The 19,591-nt window shown below is 41.6% G+C and overlaps 1 protein-coding gene across 2 annotated transcripts in view; it reads left to right on the top strand.

Moving 5' to 3' along the window:
• Positions 1-18,533, top strand: part of LOC135301016 (Krueppel-like factor 16) — a 263,897-nt gene extending 245,364 nt beyond the window's left edge. For both annotated transcript variants that reach the window (XR_010362771.1, XM_064421136.1), the window contains 4 exons: positions 226-316; positions 4,153-4,254; positions 12,553-12,791; positions 16,067-18,533. The gene's annotated coding sequence lies outside the window, so the exon portion shown is untranslated. The remainder of the gene's footprint in view (positions 1-225; positions 317-4,152; positions 4,255-12,552; positions 12,792-16,066) is intronic.
• Positions 18,534-19,591: the final 1,058 nt, after the last annotated feature.

Genomic DNA, 19,591 nt, shown 5'->3' with positions numbered 1-19,591 from the left:
TTGTGAGATGTGAGGCAGACATCAGCACTGACAGTTACCACAAAAGTGCCTCCTCTTAACCAGTTTCACAGATGACACATTTATAAATTACGTGGCACCCCTTTAGTTTTCAACACAGAATAGAATATAGTTAAAACAAATAAACTAGTTGCTGGAAATAATTTGCAAGAGGTTTGTTGCTTTGTCAGTCACACATGGCTGTTGCCATTTCTTTCCCATGTGCAGTTCCTTGGAGCCTGGGCTTTGCCAGAGAAGCTCTCAGCTGTGGGTGTTCTCCTGAGATTCCTGGTCTCCTCCAAAGGGGCACCCACGAAAGGTGAGTGATGTCACTTTGCCAGAAGGGGAGATGTGTGGCCTCCCACTGGCCTTGGGATCCTCTTGTTCTCCAGCTCTCTGGTTTTGAACTGATTACTGAATTTCTGGTGCCTATATCCTCACAGTATGTGCTGTTTATCATGACATCAAAACCAATATCTCTGGGAAACACTGACACCACTGCACATGTTTAAGAGTAACACCAAAATCAGTCAGTTCTTGCATGTTTAGAATAAGTGGTATCACTGATAATTTGACATATGGCAAGAGCTGGTACAATACAAGCATGTGACCTCCTTTTTCCTCGCTGTAGTTTTGATGACTCCCCTCATGACTCCCTGGAACTGGGGGCCAAAAGTGGGCATTAAATTTCAGGTTTATCCTAACAAGTCTTGAGTAGCCGTGGCCTGATCAGTATGTTTATGCAGATACTGGAATAAAAGGATAAAAAAATCTAAAATTCAGCTTCAATATAGAGAATTAATTTTTTTCCATACCAAAACAAGTTTAGAAACAGAGATTAACTCTCTCCTATTGCAAGGTTCTTATACAAAGATGAGACCTCAAAGAAAACCAAAAAAAGTACTGAGAAATTAGTTCAAATCAAATAAGAAATCCCAATATTCAAAGCATAATAAAATTCTGTAAAAGACAAAATTTAATGGGCAGTCTGAGGAGAAAATTCTACCTATCTCTTCTTACATTCCTTCTGGTTGAATGATAGTGTACTAAAGTATTTATTTGTTTATCTATTTTAAGTTTGCATTGACTAATGTACAGGAGATCCTGTTGGCAGAGTGAGGGCTGGATGTGCACTAATGAGTTGGTGTTTGTAATTAATGCCTTGAATGCTGAACGTGTCCAGCCTGATTGTAAAGCAGATTTTTAGTGGGCTAAAGGTGCTGCCAGCCAAGCTAAGAATGAAACCCTTATGATGATACTTGACCATTCTCTCTTAAAGGAGAAGGGAATCCTGAGAATAGAAAATTAGAAGCAGAAGGAAGGAGGGACACAGGGAGTGATTCAACAGGTGATGGAAATTCAACTGAGATTGCATATGTGCAACATGATCATGTTGGAAAAATAATTAGTTGAGCTGGGAGCAAAGTGAACCTCTAGTGGAAGAAGTTGGCTTAGTCAGTCAGGAGATAAAAATCTGATGCTGGAGAGAGTCTGAAGCTGAGCCTGATCAATCTGATTTGATTTTTTCAAAATACAAATTCCTCCTGCTCAGGGGGACATCTCCTAGTTAACAGAGTATACATTGGCTTAAAATAACTCCACTTGAATTGATGTTCAAAGTGAGAGTTTGTCTCAAACAGTCTCTGAACTGTTGAGAGTGTGAGATTCTGCAAACCAAGCAAAAGGATCTCCTGCAATTCAATATTCAGCAGCTGTCAAAGCTTTTCAGTTCCTCGTGTGAAAGAGGCAGTTGTGGAAAACAGTCAGGGGAAAAGAGGTTTCAGAAACAGTTACTGGATTGCAGGTGTCAACATCCACAGGAGCTGGAGGTACAGCAGAACTGGCAGGGATGGCTTGGGAGAAACAAGGGGAAGCTGCTCAGGAGATCGTGTTTCAGCACTGCCAGGACTGTCAGTGTGTCTATTAAAGATGGAAAGAATGAAAAATGAAACACTAGATTAATTTAACTCTGCAAGTTGAAATAAACTTGATCTGGATCTGAAGAGAAGCTGGAGAATGATCAGGAACTGCAGCGGGGATGGATGGATGGATGGATGGATGGATGGATGGATGGATGGATGGATGGATGGATGGATGGATGGATGGATGGATGTGGAAGTGTTATATCTACAGATGCTTCCCAACTACAAAACAAACACTTCAACATCCAGACATGAGGAATCTGGGGTAGAGCTTCAGCTGCCAGACTTGTTTGGGAATCTGGGAGATGCACGTGAAGCTCCCTGGCAAAAGGTAGAAACTGTGGCATCTAAAATATGAAAAAATTCTGTTTAAGAAAGTCCCCAAAGAAGCACTGTACATTATAAAGAACAGCATTGAAATGTGAGCTGTGACTTACAAACCCCCAGTATGATTCTGCCTTAACATCTTCCTTCCTCCCTTCCTAATTATTTAACAAGTTTTCCATGTACAATAGTGCCTTTATACAAAGTTTCAATTCTTTTGCAGCAAGTGTTACTGACTTTATATAAAGATGCTCTTTGATAGAAGTTACTTTCATTTTCAGCACTTCTCAATAGTTCTGTTTTGACTTTGTGCTCCTTTCCCCCCAAAATCTGAGTTACAAAACTACTTCCTTCAGTCCCCAGTGGAGGCTTGTTTGTATTGGCTTTGATGTGAACAGTTGTAGCTGCTTGGTTTAGTTGTATCCTTTCAGGTTTAATTTTAAGCCTTTAAGGGTTTATTCAGAAATAATTACACAGCATGAAATCTTAAAAGGTACAGTGAGATGCTCATGGTAAAAATGTATAACAGGTCTGGTTGGGGAAAAATGTTCCAGAACTGGTGTTCTCTTTGCCTAAAAAAGGAAAGTACAGGTGGTATCTTTGTCAGTCTCCCCAGTGGAAATAATAGGCAAGATTTTAAAAGCTGGTTAACTGCTGCAGCTAAAGAAACTGAACTCTTGCAGTCACACAAAAATCAAAAAGACCAAAATAGTCTTAATTAAGAGCTGTATGTTTTCTAAAATTATAAAAATTAACATCATTTGGCTTCCCAAGAAGTAATTACAGGTGATAGAGACTTGAGGAGATAAAACCTGTGGGGCATCTACAGTGTGTGGGTGAATTAGGAAGCCCAGATGAAATGTTCAGAAATGTGAGATGGATAGGTAAAGCCACTGGCTGCCACTGATCAGAAATGTCCTAAGCAGCAAGAAAGTACAAACAATCTCGACTGCTTTGGCTGTTACAACAGAGAGAAACTGCAGCAGCAAGGAACTTGCAAAAGGAAATTAAAAGCTGTCAAGATTCCTTGACAGGATCCATCCAGTATTTCAAATTTTCTTTTACTTTGGATACAGATGTCAGTGTTTACAAACCCCAAAATTACTGCCATAAGAAAGACTGGAAGGCCATTACTATAAAAGTTTAACTTTTCTAGAAGCACAGCATCAGTTGAGACTGAATAATGATCTTGCTGCTCTTGCTTTGGGAACAATAAACTACAATACACCTCAAACGTAAAGAGTTGGAGTGGGGATAGGAAAGATGGAAGCAATTGCTTTACCTTAAAATAGCTAAAAAAGGCAAATAGCTGTAGAGGAAAATGTCTTATTTCAGCATATAAGCAAAAGCCTTCCCTGGAGTTATAATCCCTGCCTTGCTACCAGCCAGATGTTCTCCATAAAGGAAAATTCACTAACTCTTCAAGTACCACAGGTATATGAAAAGCCACTAATTTTGTACTGGCTGATTAAGTTAAAATCATTCCACGAAGTCACTGTAATTTAACTCATCAATGCTCTAAAATGGCTGGGATGAGTAGGAGTACTAGTGCCAGATAAAACCCAGGAAGAAGGATGGAGACATTGGGTTTCTGTGCTTGTAAACCCAGCCCTGCCCACCAGATGGTGGCAGGAGAAGCTTCTGGGGTTGGTCACCATGTGCAGTTTTTTTACTCTCCCTTATGCAGTGCAGAGCAACAGGTGATGGTGTTTTAGGTTTCACTGGAGGCATCTCTGGAGAGAAACTACATTGGGCCTGAATCTAACAATGAAAAATAACACATGGGTCAGAACACGTGGAAGAAAGTACGATTTGTTGAAGTGCAGTAACATGTCAGCTTTTTCTGGGAAGGCTGCAAAGATATGTAAACTTCAAACAATAAGGACAATATAATTAATTTTCTTAACAGACAACATAAAGCCACATGGGACAGGCAACCCAGAAAAGCTGGTTTAGTGCAAGGAGGGAGATCTGACAGCCTGTGCAGGAAGAAGGAGCCTCTCAAATTGAGGTGGGTTTTTTTGTGAAAAGCTGTGCATGGAGGAGGTTCTCAGAAGTGGCTGAATCCAAGCATTTGGAAATTTGTCTGTGGGGGAATGCCCCTTTGGCCTGAGTGCACAAGGGAAGAACTGTGGTGTGGGCACCTGGCTCAAGGCTGCCTCCCCTGGCCCATGTAGTGTTTTGAGATGTGATCACTGCTGTGGCTGGTAGTGGGACACGTGTGTGTGCTTTAGGCAGCCTGCAGGCTTTGGGGCTGCTTGTGACAGGGAGCTCAAACCCCTCTGGGCTCACACCACCTCTTTGTACACCCCTAAAAAACCCCAAATACTCCTGCAGCTGCAGGGATTGCTCAGTGTTACCTCGCCAGTAACACACAAGGCGCATCCTCATCGACTTACACTTGTGCTCCAACCAGTATAAATATTTGCTAATCCAGGGCCCTTTCAGAGCTGTGTTACAGCTTTACCTGTGATTCTCGTTGGGCAGAACTGCAGTTTGTATCTGCAGTAACATCTGAACCCCTCATTTTCCTGGAACATGTGTTTTCAGCTGGACAGGAGGGCGGGAGAAGAACACTTAGTGGCATTACTGTGCAGCTGAAACACTCTTCTGGCTCTCAGTGTCAGGGAAATGACAGCCTCTGCCAGCCCATGGCCTCTGGACTGTGGGGCATGAGCTTTATCACATACTGCAATCAGCTGCAAATTAATAGAGAAAATAATACTTTTTGTCCTGTGAACCACATTAGCCACAGAATTATGCCATTATTTCTTTCTTCAGCTGCTTTTCTGGTTCAGTTCCAGTTCAGCTCTGCCTCAGCAGAATCCCAGCCAGGCTGAATATGAATTTCAGCTGAACCAGAATCTCTGCTGGTTCAATGTTCCTTTCTTGTTATGATACACAAATTAACTAGGAGCCAGAATGCAATTAAGATTGATGAGTACAAAGATTATTTTTTTACTCTCACAGTCATATCTGTTCCAGCTTCTAAGTCTTCCTGTCTATAGCAGCAAGCATGAGGGATGAGCAGAACATGTATTCTATGTCAGCAAGTTACAACATCAGAAAGAGAGTAAACAACCCCTGCAAGCACCTCCTGGAAATCTAGGAAATGGATATTACCCATACCAGAGACAAACAAGAGTAGACACTATCAGCTTTGGGTGTTTTAAAGCCAAAACACTACAATCTGACTGGAGCTGTGTGACTCAAATCTTCCTCTACCAAAGACAGGGTTCATTTTGAAAATCTAACATGAGCTGAACCCCAATTTCAATTTACAAAAAGTGAATTTAGTTTTTCAGCCACCATCCTCTCACACCAATAAAACTGGGAACAAATTAGCAATTACTAAAACACATAATGAAGTATCTTTTGAACAGGAAGAGGTCAACTTATGTTTTCCCAAGGGTCATTATACAACTTCATAGCACCAGGCTATATATGATTTGAACGCTATATTTCTAAATGAAATGGTTTTGGAGTTCTCACATTTTATGTGGCTGTTTTTCTGCAAGAGAAAATGAACTGTAATGCTGATTTCCTCTCAGCTCTCTCAGTTTTCCATACACACACACACCTGCACATATATACACAGTGTAGTGTTAGTTCTTGGTATGTTAATGAAATGCCTGAGTTGTAACAGCCTTTTTTAGTAAATTTGACCAGCAACTCTACATTGGAGGATCTCTTCCCTGTAACTTTCTTTGGCATTTAACACTGCCTGCAAAGTTAGTGAATAAATTCTGACAAAACCCTGTGGTGCAGAGGCAGGTATATTTACTACTGCTATTAATGTACTTTTTGGAACAAGGCAGAAGGAATTCCCTTTGGTCAACCTGTTCTACAGGAGTTACAGCACAGAGAGATTTGGGGCCACATTCTCCCCCTCTTCCCCATCCTTTGGACCTTGAAACCTTTCTGCGTGCAGTCATTTAGCAAAGGTTGTGATTCTGTGCTGCTGTCTGACGTCTGGGTCACCTGTGCCTGGACATGGCCAGCACGTGGCTGGATGAGAAGCAGGCAGCCAACAGTGCCACAGTGTTCCTGGTGTAAATCCTCAGGCAGGGCATCGCTGCTCCTTGGGGAGGATGGCAGAGTATTTTGGACTGGGGTAAATTACAACCATGAACTTTGCTTGTGCCAACTAAAACAGCACGAAAAAAATAAAATTCCCCCCCGCGCCCAGCAGTGGCGAGGCTTTTACCAGAGCTAGCACAGCCATCCAACTATAAATAGCAACTTCCCTAAAATTAGATGGAACTGGCAGGCTCTGGGCCATGAATGGGAGCACTGTTAATATGCTCATCAGGTACTGGAAGGGCTCCAAATCTGACAAGGCCTGCTACGGCACAAACGTTCTGTGCCTGGAAAAATGAGCAGGAACGGCTGAATGAATGGGGCCAGGGATGTTTTCCTAACTGGATAATAATGTCACAGACTGCCTGACGATGCTGGTTACATTTAAAGGAGTACTGCAAGAAGGGATATTTCTCCATATTTCTTACTGCTTTGCTTATGCTAACAGAAAATGCTGTTAAATCTAATGAATAAAGAAAGGTGGGAAGTCATTTAGGAGGAAATTAATACTGAGATACTCAGTAAAGCTAAACCAAGCTGGGTAACAGTGTAAATTTTAGTATGTAGCTTCTTTTGGCTGTTTTCTTTCAGAAATGGCTAGGTCTTCTCTGCACTCCTCCATGGTGATTTTCTGAATAGTGAATAAAAATATGAGTCAGTGGTACACCAGGTACTTGGTACTAATTGGCTGCTCCCCTGCTACGGAAACATCCAAAATGCTGTTTGGCTTTCTGCAGTCCAAAGCAGACCCCATGGCATAGAAGGTGCCATTGTGGTCCCAAAATGGCAGAGAAACTTCAACTGCACAGATGATGTATGCTGACCTTTTCTCCAGCGTAGCACCACTGAAATCCAATCACTTCTGCACCTGCCATCAATCAGCCCACACTTCCATATATAGTCTTTTTTTTCCCCCTAAAAAAATTAAGTTACCTCATACAAAGGCACCTTGAGGGCACATTGCATTTCCACAAGAGAGGTCAGAGCACAGCAGCTGATGAATTGTGAATTTACACCGAGCTTATTGTACGGTGTCTCTCCCATGTTGATAAACCATTAGTTCACTTCAGTTTAATTCATTTTGAGCGTGAATTAAGTTAAGGTAATTATGGCCAGCTGACTCCTAAATGAGTGTCCATAGAGAAATTATATATGCTCGAGTTATACTCACTTTAAATTCACATCTTTTTTTTGTTAATTCACATTGACATCTTGTGCAGGACAAGTCATTGGGTATCTTGGGCTTGTGCCAGAGCACCTTGAAGGTAAGAAAGGAGATTTTGAACCAGTCAAAACAGAGGGCAGAAAAATCAGATTCTCAGAGTAGAAAAATAAAGCAAAATTTTTTGTTAAGTAGAAAACATATAAATGGCTCAAACATAATAAGATTTTTGCACATAACTATGATAATTTAATGTTTTTTTATGAGAAGCATTAAAATTAAACAGCATGGCACTGTTTCTTTGTCCTTCTCTAGTCAGCACTTGTCGGCCATAAGGAAACTCCAAATTTAACCCACCATGCCCCAATTAATGTGATCATTTAAATGGGCTAAAGTAGTTGCACAGCTTGTTGTTTGTTGGGGTTTTTTTTCTGAAATCATCTCTTCATATGGCCATATTGACTTGTTTCTAATGTACAGAATTCTTTGAGTTGTACGTAGATTCATTTTCACCACGGCTTCAGGAAATAAGAGTGAAGTTACTCTAACTCCAACTGGAAAATAATGATGCCATTGCTCCAGTCCTCCTGCAGCTTTGCCACTGTCATATTAGCAGGCTGTATTGGTGGCCTGAAGGCCTCACACAGCTGCAATGGAAAGTAGGTTTGACCACAACTTCCAGACAATGGTTTTTGCTTAGGTGAAATTTTGTGTAAGCCAGCACTTTGAAATTTAATTCTACAGGGGCTAAAAACAAGACTGTTTTTTCTCCATGAGGGGATTTAATATTTGGGTTAACCACTTGATTAGCAAGGTTATGACCTTTGTTTATGGAATAGCTGCTGCATTTTTAGCCCAATGGGAAGGAAAGCTTTGATGTCCAGAGTGCTGACAGTGAAGTGTGTATTTTCACTGGGGAAATGTTCTGTGTCAGTGAGGAGCAGGAATTAAGTCTAATGAGGACTCAAATGGGCTTCTTGAATAATTGTGTGTGCATGGCGGGAAACAACTAAAGTGACAAACTTACCAAAGCTTTCTATATGAAGATATAAAACCTGTTAGGATGTTACTGTAATTCTTCTGGAATACTCTGCACAGACTTCTTAAACATAGTGATAAACGTGAAGAAAAGGTTCAGAAAGAGAAATGCCCTGGATTCTGAACCGAGATTTCAGTAGCAAAGATAATGAAACAAAAACTGCCAAAACAACTAATGGAAGTTCAGGCTCTACTTCATAGTTCTAGTTTACTCCATAATCCCTTTTTTCCTCACATTTCCAGCTCTCTCTCTTCCCACCGAGCCCGGAGAGCTGCCACTAGAGGTCAGGTGTTTATCGCTCTCCTCACTGCCATCAATCACCTCTCGTGCTGCTTGGGTAGAAAAGAACCTGCCGGAAGACAAACTAGAAATCAGAGCGAGGATGAACTGTGAATTTACACCACGGTTATGTGTTCTTCACAAATCACAACATTTAAATTCTAGTTACGATTTCATGTGAGAAATCTGCAGTACAAAGATGGGATTTCCCAACAGGCAGGGAAAACATTCATTGATTCAGGTGCTGCACAAAACCAATGGAGAAGCTATCAGTGATGGTGATGAAAATAATGATTAGGTACAGCACATGTAGGTTTGGAATGGTATAGAGCAGGTTCTGCTCTGATTTTTAACAGTAATGATTTTTCTTCTCACACAATTAATGTTTGCCTGACCAATTTTTTGGTCTCTGCAAAAGTGAGTGCCAGCTGGACGGGCAGCACGAGCTGGGGGGCAAATCAGCTACTTTGCCCCAAAACAAAGGATGCTGGGGGGTATCTAGGGCTGGAAACAAAGGATGTGGGGCTAAAGGAACTGAGGGAGAGGACATGGCCAGCTGAAGTTCCCATCACACAAAATGCTTGGGAAATCAGGTTTTGCTTGTTTCCTGGCACACATGCAATGTTTGTATGGCTAGGAATAGTTCTATTAATGTTTCCAACTTGCTCTCAAGCTCTTTAGTAACTACACAGTCAATATTGCTGCCTTGTACAAAAATACAAATGTCAAATTTTATTGGGTTGGGTCTTTCCCAGTGAGTGCAGTGAATAGTCATAGAGACTAACAAAAGTGGAGCAATCATTCCAGATCCAAATGTAGGCCCATTTCATCAATACTTATAAATTTTATGGAGGATCATGATGATTTTCTGAGCAAGAGCATAAGAAACAAGAGCCTAAGAAAAACCAAGAATTTAATTACTTAAAATGAGATGTTATTTAAATTAACTAAGCCAGCACAGGGTGGTGGCATCAGAGAACCCCACTTAAGCTATTGCCTTCCAACTCCACATCTCCATAGAGAAATGCATTAAATGAATTTATGGGGATGGATCCACAGGCCAAAGGCATGTGCAAGGGTATTTAGCAAGCAGCAGTTGCAGTCTCTTGAAAACACAGCTCCAGAAACCCCAGCTCATTCGTGGTGCTTCTGAAAGGCCCAAACCCAGCCCAGCACGAGGAAGGAAACCTCCCCCTTATCCTTCTCTTTCACAAAGGTGTTCCCATGACATGCCCCTGTTCCACAGATCCAAGCAAGAGCAGGGATCTGTAGAAGATCTGTAGAAGATCTTTTGCTTTCTGTAGAAGAGATAAAATATCATCTGCTATCCTTCCTTTGTTAAATAAAAGAGTTGGGTTCAGTCTTCTCCAAGAAACCACTCAGTATCAAAGAAAGAGCTCTAGGCTATGCGGATGCAGCCCTGATCAGCCCCAGGCATCGCTGCCATTCCAGCACTTGAAACTTCTGGTTTTGTAACTTTTTCACTCGAGACACCTCCACAGAAAAGCCTGGAGAGTATCCAACTTCACTTTAAAATGTATTTCACCTGACATACAGAACGTCTTGTGTAAGCCACACTGAGATGATCTTCAAAGCCTGTTCTTCACTGCCTCTTTCAGAGTGCAGCAAATTCTCTTACAGAGATTTCTCTCTCGGTACCCACAATCATTAAATATGTCCCAGAGCACAGTCTTTTATTCATTGGCATCACTATGCTTTCAAAATATTTTCCAGGTGTGTTTGAAATAACTAATTTGCATTTGTTATTTAATCTGTCCCTCCATGCCAAATTGCAGGGGACCTTCAGTGCAATGTCTTAAAATTGTGACAGGGTAAGAGGTGGTATAAAATTTCATAATTGAAAAACTTAAAGCACATCAATTCCAAATATTTGGAGAGATTTAACTTTATCGGCAGCTGGAAAAACAAAATAATCTAAGAGTAAAAAGCTTAAAGTACCAGTCCTACACATTAGGAATAAGGAAGAACTGTGTTTATTTAGGTTTGGGAGGGTAGGCTTTGGGGTTTTTTGGTAGAAGTCTTTTTATCTTTGTTCAAAGGGTGAGTGGCTACTGTTCCAAGCAGCAGTATGGAAAGGGAACAAGGAGTTTTGCCTCAGGTGTTTTCTATTCTCTCCACCTTGTTTTTGCACAGTGCAATCACCGGTACAGAAGTCCACAGTTACTCAATGTCCATTTACTGCATGCAAATATTTTTGTTGTGATAGAAACATTATTTTGGAGGATGGCACAATGGCCGCGTTACTATTTTAAACCAGCTGCTGGTAATATGAAACTGCTTCCAGAGTACATTTAAACTGCTACTGTATGGTTTGCTAAAACTGCATTTAGGGTTTGTTTCATGGCTTTGATGGCTATGTTGCTCAGATCCTGCTCTGCCTTGTGCTTTGTCTGCTCAGTAGAGGGACTACAGCTTTTCTTTTCAACCAGAGAGAAATTTAAACAGCAAATATTTAATTTTTATGCTTAAGTAATTTCCAGGGGGATATTCTTTGTTATTTGTAGATACAAGGTTTTATAAGGATTAAAAAAAAAAAAAAGTTTATGGGAAATGACCTATTTGTGTTCTTGTAATGCCATAAGACAAACTCAAGGAGAAATGTTTTTAAATGAGACAGGAATGGTTCTATCAAGCAAATGTGAAAATAAATTCAATAAGTAGGCCTTCATCCTCATTTTGCAGAGAAGTCATGTATATACCTTGAGTGTTAAAAGGTCAGTCTAAAAGATCACCTGTTACATCAAACTTTCACTAATTTGAGGGCAAAAGATCTGCACTCAGGTTGCAGCTGTTTTCTGCAGGGCTGAATTCTTTCCAAATCTGATGATTCTACAGGGCCTGCACAGCTCTGGGTGCAGCCCTGCGAGGTGTCTGTGCCTGCTGACAAATGGGAAGGATAACTTTGTTAAAAGTGACTGCACTTTGTAAAGCTAAGCCACTGCAGGGGGTTATGAGGCCTTTCTTTTCTGAAAGGCAATGCTTTTAAAATCCATTTAATGCTGGAAGGGTTGGCATGCAGCAAGGTGTTCTCTGCTGCTGCCTTCATCTCTCTGTAAGTTCTGGCCCAGGTGTTTGGAGACACATCAGTCAAAGGTGAATGTATACAAGGAATACATGCATCCATCCCCTCCTGACAAAGGGATAACGTGACTGGTATATGTGGAGTGCAGGAGAACTGACCTCCTGTCAGCTGCAGTCTTGCTGTGTTGACCACTTACACTTTTTGTAGCCATATAAGAGGAAAGCAAGAATGCAATTTTGCTGTTTGTTAGGGTTTTCTGAAATAACTTTCTGGATGTGTCTCTCTTCTACACCAGTGAATCTGGCAAGGCAAAAATAACCACATTATTCTCTCACAGCACCTCCCAAAAATAGGTAAAATGTGCTCACAAGGTGTGGGGTAGACAGGGTGCAGGGTACTGATAGAGACAAAAGGGTGGAAATGTCAATAGCCATCCTGCCTCCCAGCTCCTCTCAGAGTTCTTCACTGTCAAAAAAGTACAGTTTGAAGGCCTCTGTGTCTTTCCTCCTCAATGTCTCTGCGTTTGGGACATCTCAGCAGTCCATTAGTTTCCTTTTTTTTAATACCAGCTTCCCACTCCTGAGCCTCAGTCTGAGTACCACCCATAAAAACTGGTGAAGGTGCCAAGTCCAGCGTGGCATTTACAGAACAGAGATGCCACATCAGGCTTTCATTGTGACCTTTATTGTGACCCGAGTGTCCTCAGGTTCTCCCTGAGAGCTGGCTGCTGCTGTCGCACAAGCCCCTCTGGGAGGAGCTGCCCCTTTTTCTGCTGCAGAGCACTCTGCTCTCCGTGAGGAAGGAAAAATAACAGCGGTGGGTTCCAGTATGCGCGGCATGAAGGATGTGGCTGCCAAGAACAAAGGCTTGATCCTCGTGTTCCACAAAAAGAACAGCTCAGTATACTTAGCACATTGCTCCAAGTGATTAATCCAGGGAATAGAGGTGGGTTTTTTCCTGAGGCACAGGAATATTTTTTAAAAGTACGCTTTTATTCTCTTGGAGCAGCAAAGTCCTAGAATTGAATAGCCTAATTTCTACTAGTGCTATCATGACTTGTGATAAGGAATGGAAAAACAATATAAAATAGTAGCCTGCTGTATCAAACATATTCGTTCAATAATCTTTTTGATATCCAGGAGCTTATCAGAAACCTTGTATCAGGTACAGACTGCACTGGGTACAACCTGCTGTTCTGCTGGAGCAGATGAAGGCAGATCAGCTATGCAAATTCACAAAACTGCACATACTGCATGAAGCATTAGGTATTTTGATACATTTGTTTTATCAACCTTTTCTTTTAATGTGGGGTTTGTCCCTTCACTCTGAAGTAACTCTACCTAGAGGCTATTTAGTGAAGAGCCTTGCTGGATTCAGGCCCACTGGAAACTATTTATCACTGTTTACAGAAGAGAAAAGCAGGGCCGCCAGATTAGCAACCAAATCTAAAACTGACTTTAAAGTACATTGTACTGACAGCACAATACACATCTTTCAAATTTATGGACATGGGTGGATAGCTGAGAAAAACATGAAATCATCATTTATCCAAAGACAGCCTGACTTTCATGAACCATGGGTACAAATAAAATGTGCATACCTTCCAGAAGCAAACGCTGTAGCCAGGTCTCAAAGGTAACTCAAATCTGCCTAGATTAATTTAACATCTGTTACTTGTATTTCTAAATCAAAGCCTCATTAGTGTAATATACATACCAGCTGTAAAGTTTTTATTTCTGGAGTGAAAAACCAATGTAAGAGCTAGAGACAGAAAAAACCAACAAAAAATGGTTGGTTGTTCCACTTGGACTTTCCAAGGATTTATAGAGTTTAGAAGAAAAAAAATCATCATTGTATTTTATTCTTAATCGGAGATTCACTGGGTCTGGATTAAGTACATTTTGATACCAGCATTCCGCTCTGATTTTTGAATGTCTAGTTCACTTAAATTTGGGTAATAAATCTTATTTTTCTGCATATAGTTCTTGGGATTGATAGTGGGGTAATGACTGACTTGAGTCTTTCCTCTAAGAGCAAATCAAAGTTGCAAAAATGTCTTAGGATCTCTAGCTATGTACAGGCAAACAGCACTTCACAAAATTGAGAGAAATGGTAAGATTTAGCCCCAAAGAACTGAATAGTCAGGTAAACAGGAGCAAGAATTTAGTATAATTACTTAGAAGTAGTCAATGAAGAGTTGGCCAATTGGAAAAACAAAGTTTGCAAAAGAAATAAGGCTTGAAGGACAGATGCAAGGACAGTGTGTGCTTGTGGAGAGGGGCATTGATCCAATCAAGGGGTTTGAAGATGGGGGAAGGAAAAGAGGAATAAAACTGATACTGGTGCAATGGGAAACCAAACAACGCACCAGGGATTTCAACCACTCTTTGATCTGTTTTTTAATATCCAGAGAAAGTGGACACCTTCTTCCAAGGTATGGTTTAACAAACAGGTGAACTGGTGTAACACCTTACAGCTGCAAGGGGGAAGATCTCTCTTCCTTCTGCCCTCTCCCAGTGTCCTCTCCTCACCCCTGTGCCTGCTCTGGTGTTCCGTGGCTCCCGAGTCCCTAACCTACAGACAACTAGCCAGTCTTTTGGGGGGTTGAAAAATGCCACGAATATTAAAGCCCAAAGAGGGTAAATGGTGGAGCCTGTGCCTGAAAGAAGGGGTAGGAGAAGGGAATGTGGTTTTCCATTTTCAGCAGTGCTACATTGATATTACCCCAGAAGGCTCCTCTGCTGCTAGAACACTGTGGAATGCAGTTGTGTGACACCTGGCTTTGAGGATTTCTTCCTGACTCAGTTTCCAGTCTGAACACTAGCCTATGGCATTGAGCTAGATTTAAAAAAAAAAAAAAAAAAATCCACTTTTTCACTTTGTGTTGTAATCAGAGTTTTACTGGGTCAAAAAAAAAAAAAAAGGAGGCTTGTGTATGTTTTTACTTACAGCTCGTGCTGGAGCACAGGCACAGGTAATAGCTAATCTAACTGTAAAATCTGAGTGGAGACACAGCTCCTGTAATTGCACTGCCGAGTAATCAGGTGATGTCAGCACACTCACACCCTGGGTTCGTCTCACCTCACTCACCCTGTGATAACATAACAGTGCCTGCCTGCCCCGTCTGCAGCCACGCGTGCCTCGCTCTGCGCGGGGCACCTGAGGCTCTCCGTGCCTGTCCGCGTGCCGTGACAAACCTGCTGACATGTGGGACACTGACAGGGCACTTTGCCTGCTGCACAGCTCCAAAAGGCAAACTCCCAGAATGCAAACATGAAGGAGATGTACAGGGCAGGTATATTGACAAGATCTTTTTTCTTTCCAGATTAAATAGAAATGAATTGGAGGTATACCGAGATATCAGAAACATTTGAAAATCCCAGCCTGGACATTAAACAAACATTTGTAGTGCTGAACCCCGGGGTAAACAGCAAATATTTTGTGTTCTCTAACAAATATTTGCAGAGTTGCACACAGATGAATTAGGTAATAGCAACTCAAAATGGGTGCAAAACTCTATGATACAGCTCTAATTAACCACTCTTGTATGATGGTTCTTGTTCTCAGAATGGTGTCAGCGATCTGCCTGTCCTGTTGTCAGCATTTTCCAGAGGCTTGGGAATTTCTGGGAATTTCTGGGGTCTCCAGCTATGGCTGTAGAAAGGATGAAGCCAGACACCCAGGGTGTGTGTGCCCTGAGAGGCAGGCAGTTGGCAGGAGACCAGCTTTGTTGTATTTGCTGCTCTACATTTAAACCTTACGGATTTTTCTGCCAGTTTCTAGAGCCAAATGTACCTCAAGACATAAACAGGATGTAAAAAGGGAATTATATTAAGATATGCAAAAGATAGTAACAATTTTATTTTTTTTTAATGGGGGAAGACCTGTGAAATAACTCAGTTAAAAACTAAATATCTGATAACACTAGTACAAAGAAAAGCAGACGTCACAGGCTGCTCCTTAGATAAGTTCTTGTTCTTGCCTCTTTTAAACCATATATCCAAATTTTTCTTCTAGCTCTTGCTGTATTTGGAGTGAATGAACTGATACGAGAAAGACAGTTTCTTCACATTTTTGGTTTTTTGAACTGGAAAGACATTAGCTTAGGGATTATTATAAGAAAAAACTGTTTGGAAAATATGCTGGATACTGCAAATGTATAGCTTAGAAAACATGCTGGATTTTCATCTAGTTCTGAACACAATTTCTATTTCTTGCAGGTTCAGCATCAAATCGTTTCCACAAGGTCATGAGGTTTTCAGAAGCAAATGGAGCATTTCAGGCTGGGTTTCACTAGAGAGAGATGGGTCTTGCTACACAACGATCTGTCATGTGCAATTTTGTTTACTTGGGACTATTTGCTAACCTCCAGCTTCCATGAGTCACGGTATTTTTACTACCATGCTGTCCATTCCATAGGCTTTAACACACTCCTCCACTTAATTATTAACAAAGTCCAAAGGTATCCACCCCTCTCCCACACAGATCTTCCAGCTAAACACAGCTTTGAAACCTCTTCTTATTTAAAATTGTTCTTTACGGTTTGGATAAATACAGTGTTAGCAGCTGAAGCTTTCGTGTTGCTGCAATGACGTCCTTCCCCACGAAGGCTCCTGCTGCTGTTTACATTCCTTATGTCCAAACAAGCCAGACTTGCCCACACTCCAACAGATATCCTCTGGCTTGGCTCCTCGTGATCCAGCTGAAGATCACCTCCTTTCCCAGGGTTCCCTGAGTCACTGAAAGAAGCTCTTCCCTCTGTTTCCTTATCCCTCAGGTTCCCTGTCACCTTTTCCATGTCCTTGGTGAGGGTTTGCTGCCAGGCTGATTTCCAGGGTAGTGCAGAGGGCAGAAATTCAGCCAGTGCTCCTCCCAGATGTGAGGCCCATGCCATGAATTAGATAATGAAATTATTCTATTTTCTGCTGCTATTTTATATTATTTTTCAGTGGAACAGGTTCCCTGATCTGATCCACAGCATAGCCCTGCAAAAAGCTGGAATTGAGAAGATTGAGGAGTGATGCAGCATGGCATGAGGACAAATAAGGTGGTACTGGATGCTGGGGTGTTTCTGAGGCCACAGGATCAGAAACCTGTGACCTTTCTTTTGCTGGCCTGGGGTAAGCCTCAATTTCTAGCCAATAATGAGCTTGTAAATCTGTTTTATAACAATGTGTTTCAAGTCTCGTCTGACCTCCCTCTTCTATGTTCTTTAATATCCTGTTTACAAATTATTTTATCAAACACTTTAAGCAATTTTAGAAGTACAGTCTTGCTTAAAAAAAAACCTGTCTAGGACTTCATTACGAGCAGCTCCTATTCACACAGCAAAGCTGGTCAGTGTGAAGAGCAGTGAGAACTACTTGAACAAGAATGTGCACAAAGTTTAAAGGAAAAACTGCTACCTACAAAGCATCAGCTCCATTATGTGTGCTTTTGTTTTGAAGTCTGATTTTTAGATGTGCAGCGATTGAGCAGAGAGTCCCGAAATGAGCTGTGGTTGTTCATCCCAAGGCAGCTGTGGCTGAGGCTCGGTGTATCAGCTGTGAGTGCTGGAAAAGGCTGGGTGTGTGTCACAGAGGGTGTTAATCACGGCCTGGAAACAGGGTAGGAAAACAATTAAAGCTCAATGGTTACTCAGCTAATTGCTTTGACTAATTTTCGCGTTTACACACCCAAAGCGCCCAAACTCAACATTTTTACTTGACAGCAGAAATAATTCCCCTTCCTCCGGGGGAGATAAGTACAAGCAGTACAAGGGAAAGAAACTGCTTGCATTAAGGACCCTGGAGAACTGGACATCTGTGATTAGAGGAGCTCTGGGAAATGCACTGGTGTGGACACACAGCACCACTACCCTCCGGGAAATATCCTGCTGTGTGCCACATGCTGCCAGCTCCGGAAAGAGCAGCAGCCTGTACTTTCCCTTTAACAGCCTCAGCTAAAACCAAACAAACCCAAATCAGCTTAGCTTTGAGCTCCCCTTCAGGAGCCACCGGACTTTGCACCAAAACAAGCACACATGCACGGCTGGCGCTGCATCTCCTCGGGTGCTCTGGAAGTCGCGCAATGTGTGCACAACCACTGCATCTCCTGGGGAGCTCTGGCAGCAGTACAGCCTGTACAACCACCGCAGCTCCTGGTTAAGGTGTGCTTACACCTCTGGAGGCAAACACAAGCTGCAACTTCAGTTTTGATTTCTGCACTTGGACTGAATTATTTGCAAAGCAAAGTGATTTAGGGCAAGCTGATATTTTCACAGCAATTCCTTCTTGAAATCCGCATAAAACACGAGTGAAGGCCCAGAAACTTCTGCAACTTACATTAAGGCTACAACCAAAGCTAGACAAGGATAGATAAGCACTGATGCTGGGAAAATTGACCACTGCCAGCATAAGCTGATCGAGGCATGCAAGGGAATAAATACACACTGCAGAGGTGCATAGGAGAACACATTAAAAAAAAAAAAAAAAAGTAGAAATTGCTAGTAATTGTATTAGGAAACACAATCTACCAAACATTCTGTCTTGCTTCTTTTTGTGCCGTGTCATGCTCATGTTCAGGCTGTGCAGGGAAGGAGCAGGTTTCCTGCAGGATGGGTAAAGGACAGTAGAGAGTGCACTGTTACAGGAAAGAAGAATTGGGAAATGGAAGCAGACATCAAAGGGGGTACAGAGCTGACGTAAATGGAAAAGAGACTTGAGAGGGGACAGTGAAAGTTAGCTCTAGCTGGGGACAGGGGAGAACGAGGGCCAAAAGATGTGTTGCAATAGCCACTGGTGAGTAAGATTTGAATCACAGTTATGGGGGGACATCAGGGACAGATTTTAAGTATCTCACCCAAGAAGAGAATCTCAGTGACATGGATAAAACACCAACTGGGAAACTGAGATTGGGGAGCAGGGGGCAACAAAGGCTTCACTGAGCCAACAAAATGAAAGTAGGAACAAGTGGGAAACCTGGATCAGAAAGAAACTCTTTATTTGAAACAGGAAACATTCAAATAGTATTCAGTTCAAAGGACTGGAAATACAGGGATAAATAAATTCAAATGCATTAAACAATTAAATTAAGAGCACGTTTATTTCCAAGGATAATAGGGAAAAATCTGCCAAAAAAGGAGGAAACTTTTTCCCTCAGTCACACTATGGCAAGTACCACATTCATCAAAGAAAGGAAGGAGCAATCCACCCCAGAAAGAGAATAACAAAACTTCTCCCCAGTTCAAGATACCAAGCAGTGATTTGTTTTCTAAAAATGTACACATTTATTATATTAAGCTTAACTGATTTTTAGCAGTTCTCAGAGACCAAAACCAAAAAGCACAAATAAACCTGCTAAATCCTGCTGAATCTGGTAATGCAGTGTCCAGCACAAAAATAAATGTGTAGAAAAGGAATATTACACTGGAGAAAGAAATTATTCAGATGAGAAGGTAGGGCAAATTTGGGAAAGAATAGCCACAGCTGAGTTTTAAGAGTAATTGCTTATTGCCATAAGGTGTTTTCAAGTCAGTAATTTTCCCTCTGCTTCCTCCCATCCAGCGTGGGCTCCCCCTCAGAATAAAGACTTGGGACATCCTGCTTTGCTGTAAGAAAGGTGCTTGCTCTGCTAATAGTTTTATTTAAGAGCTTTTTTATTAAAACAAAGAAATGAAACACACTGGGTGTAATAATAATGAGGGGGTAAACACTAAAAAAATTAATTCACCAGTTCTCAACCTGGCTGGCAATCATGTAGTGAAA

The sequence above is a fragment of the Passer domesticus genome, chromosome 5, assembly GCF_036417665.1.
Source record: "Passer domesticus isolate bPasDom1 chromosome 5, bPasDom1.hap1, whole genome shotgun sequence".
NCBI classification, from domain to species: domain Eukaryota; kingdom Metazoa; phylum Chordata; class Aves; order Passeriformes; family Passeridae; genus Passer; species Passer domesticus.
This window is presented reverse-complemented; position numbering and strand designations above follow the sequence as displayed.